At 41.5% G+C, this 4,037-nt stretch overlaps 1 long non-coding RNA gene across 1 annotated transcript; it reads left to right on the top strand.

The window, feature by feature from the left end:
* Window positions 1-1,131: 1,131 nt before the first annotated feature.
* Window positions 1,132-3,229, top strand: LOC117530261. Its single transcript, XR_004566270.1, has 3 exons — window positions 1,132-1,207; window positions 1,518-1,624; window positions 3,196-3,229. It is a non-coding gene; the product is annotated as an uncharacterized LOC117530261 (long non-coding RNA).
* Window positions 3,230-4,037: the final 808 nt, after the last annotated feature.

Genomic DNA, 4,037 nt, shown 5'->3' with positions numbered 1-4,037 from the left:
AGCATAACTAAGGGATGGTTCAGGGTCACCTGATCCAGCCCTAACTATAAGCTTTAGCAAAAAGGAAAGTTTTAAGCCTAATCTTAAAAGTAGAGAGGGTGTCTGTCTCCCTGATCTGAATTGGGAGCTGGTTCCACAGGAGAGGAGCCTGAAAGCTGAAGGCTCTGCCTCCCATTCTACTCTTACAAACCCTAGGAACTACAAGTAAGCCTGCAGTCTGAGAGCGAAGCGCTCTATTGGGGTGATATGGTACTACGAGGTCCCTAAGATAAGATGGGACCTGATTATTCAAAACCTTATAAGTAAGAAGAAGAACTTTAAATTCTATTCTAGAATTAACAGGAAGCCAATGAAGAGAGGCCAATATGGGTGAGATATGCTCTCTCCTTCTAGTCCCCGTCAGTACTCTAGCTGCAGCATTTTGAATTAACTGAAGGCTTTTCAGGGAACTTTTAGGACAACCTGATAATAATGAATTACAATAGTCCAGCCTAGAGGAAATAAATGCATGAATTAGTTTTTCAGCATCACTCTGAGACAAGACCTTTCTGATTTTAGAGATATTGCGTAAATGCAAAAAAGCAGTCCTACATATTTGTTTAATATGCACTTTGAATGACATATCCTGATCAAAAATGACTCCAAGATTTCTCACAGTATTACTAGAGGTCAGGGTAATGCCATCCAGAGTAAGGATCTGGTTAGACACCATGTTTCTAAGATTTGTGGGGCCAAGTACAATAACTTCAGTTTTATCTGAGTTTAAAAGCAGGAAATTAGAGGTCATCCATGTCTTTATGTCTGTAAGACAATCCTGCAGTTTAGCTAATTGGTGTGTGTCCTCTGGCTTCATGGATAGATAAAGCTGGGTATCATCTGCGCAACAATGAAAATTTAAGCAATACCGTCTAATAATACTGCCTAAGGGAAGCATGTATAAAGTGAATAAAATTGGTCCTAGCACAGAACCTTGTGGAACTCCATAATTAACTTTAGTCTATGAAGAAGATTCCCCATTTACATGAACAAATTGTAATCTATTAGACAAATATGATTCAAACCACCGCAGCGCAGTGCCTTTAATACCTATGGCATGCTGTAATCTCTTTGATTCCTCACAAAGAACCACCACATAGCTACCATGAGGTAGCAGTTAGCTTCAAATGGCTTTGTGCCGTGATATCGACGCTGTGACTATCAAAAGAAGGTAACGGAACCTGATGTGAGCACAAATTCGTTTTAGCCACAAATAACAAAACTTGCTTGAAGCTTGATTATGCCAGCCATGGATTAATGGGAACCAAACCAACACATTTTTGACTAGCATGGAGCTAACGTTAGCCACAGAGAGGCACAGGCCTAATTAATATTTTGACTAAAACATGACTAAAATATATACTCTCTTTTATTAGGTGTTAACACATTTGAAATTTAAGTAATGTCAGTGCCCAGAAAGAGACTTTATGAAGAAGCTTGTGATAATATTTTTGAATTATTGCTTGTTCCCCCCCCAACAGCAACCACGCCGGCTGCTGTAAGAGTTGTTGAATCAGTGAATCCTCCATCTGATCAGTGGGTTGAGTGTCTGCCTGCAGTTGATTCACATCAGCCCGATTATGCAGAGGTTTGTACTATAATGGTTAAATAAGATTGTATTGTTATATGGCTGGGGGGCCTGGCTGCCGGTTTGTTTGTCGTTTGGTTTCCTCCCAGGTGGCGTGCATTTGGGACTGAGTGGCTGTGTTGCTGAGGCTGTTAGGACTTCACCCTGATCACCTGCGACTCGTCAGGACTCACAGCTGAGGTGCATCTGGATGGATTGGAACATGTTGGCATTTAAGACTGGAGTGCACAGTGTGTATTTGCCAGAGACTCGACCTTGTGACCAGACGGGTGAGATCGTCGTCTTGGGAGCCATCTCATCAGCAGCGGACGCTGAGAATGTCCAGGTTTGATGCACGGTCTGTGAAAGAGGAGGGGGTGAGGTCTCACGCTCGTCAGCACACTTCCTGAGGTACGTTGGATTTTGTGACTAACAGTTATACAGTCAGTAAATGTGGTGTCCCTCACACCTTATTGTATTGAGCTGTATGTTAGTCATGTATCAGCTTCCACTGCGGTGGAGTTTTGTGAACGGGATGTTCCATGCCTGCAGGTTGGGAAGCTGATCAGTAATCAAGCCAGGAAGTGTTTGCTGTTTGTACACCTTTAAGTGTTCTGTGTGTAGAGTGTGGACTCACATAATGGTTCCTTCTTTCACAGACTCGGTTGTTGCGGCCACCTGGGGGGTGTCGGCGGGGTCCTTGGGTCCGAAACAGCTTCTGGCTCCGGACCGTTAGCGCTGCTGGGAGCGCACCACGCCAGGCCGCACCTTTTTGTTATATTATCTTTTGTTATTATCACTGTTATGTATTAAATTCAGTTAGCCTTTGTACCGTGCTCTGCTTATTTCATACTGGGTCCTTCAAACGCTGGTCGGTTCTCCGAGCTGCGTCCGACTCATAACATGTATAGTGTCTTGTGCCAGTAGATTCTAAAATTCATGTTCAGCAAGCAAAATATTCAAACATTTCTGGCAAGAAATACTTTGTTCTGTTTGGGATATAATTTGAAAATAGAGTAAAATCTGTCAGTAATGAAGTTGTATATGCTAACTTTCCTTCCTTAAAGAAATAATTTACAGGCCCTGTTACTCAATAAACATTTATTTATTGCTAATATAAAGTTTCAGAATTTCTTATATAAAAAAATTGTGTCCCTTGCATAATGTTTCATTTGCATAGTGTGTGCATACTGTCTATGGTACCATACACTTGAAACATAAGGACTTCTATGCTGTACTACTGAGGTTTACCACCTTATCTGTTGTGGAAAAACTGACCTGTGCCAACAAAAAAATTAATTTTTGGAGATTCTTTTGGAATAGACCTGAGTAAGCACCAGAATGCATTTGAGATTTCACATTTTTCTGGGGGACAACCACCAGACCCCACCAGGGCCTTGTCAAGATCTTTCAAGTTTTTTTTCCATAGCTCACTTTCATCACTCAGTTCATTCACAGATTTGTCTGTGCTCATGATGAAAGGCATCAACAGCATTGGCTTAATCATTTGTGAAGCATAGGATTTAATAAAAAAGTGGGAACTTCTGTATTAAGGCTGTAACATGTGGATCTATATACATTTTGTGTTCCAGGAGAAGCAGAATGACATCATTCACAGTATCAAACAGCTGAATGACAAAGTTGATGCACTACATCCTTGGACCATCCCTGAAAGTGTCGGTTCCCAGACATAACAGGAGAGAGAACAATGTGGACACTGCTGACACGATTATCCGAAGGTTGGCCAGCTAAACCAGAAGTGTGTGCTTGAACCAATTACAAGCAGTGCCTGGAAGTAATGGGGCTTCCAGTAAAGTCACTCAAAGAAGTGAGTTAATGTTTTCTGTTTGTTAGATCCTCTTCACTTCAATAAAGTTTTGGCTTTTTTTTTTTTTTTTTTGCACAGTGTATTATAAACATGCTGTATTTATGGAAACTAGTAACTAAAGGGCCTTTCACACTGCATGCTTTATACGCGTCAGGCAACTCCCAGTGTGTCGTCAGTCATGTTGTCAACGCCTCCCTACGCCCTGACGCGACGCATGCAGCGGGGGGGCTGAGATTTTCACTCAGATTTTTTTCCAGAGGAAAGCTAAGCGATCTCCATGTTGTATATGTGTCGATGAACCAAGAAAAAGCTTTAATATAGCAATTTGATTTCACAATCAAATTAATTTTTGGGTTAAACATTTGCAAGGATTTTTCTTCAGAAAACTGCTCTGTATAAATGAGCAGTCCTGTGACACGTTTCTGTTTTGTAGAGATCAGTGGTTTCTGCCACGAGTCTTCCATGTTTGGACCAAACACGTTTCTATTGGACAGTGGGAAGCTTTGTCACAGTTCAGAGCGCCAAAAGTTGGATTGGGTTGAACTTTGAACGTCATTCTGTTGACAAGCAGGAATGTGCACACTCCTGGTAGAAGCATCTGTTTAG

Source organism: Thalassophryne amazonica, chromosome 18, assembly GCF_902500255.1.
Source record: "Thalassophryne amazonica chromosome 18, fThaAma1.1, whole genome shotgun sequence".
Taxonomy (NCBI): Eukaryota; Metazoa; Chordata; class Actinopteri; order Batrachoidiformes; family Batrachoididae; genus Thalassophryne; species Thalassophryne amazonica.
This window is presented reverse-complemented; position numbering and strand designations above follow the sequence as displayed.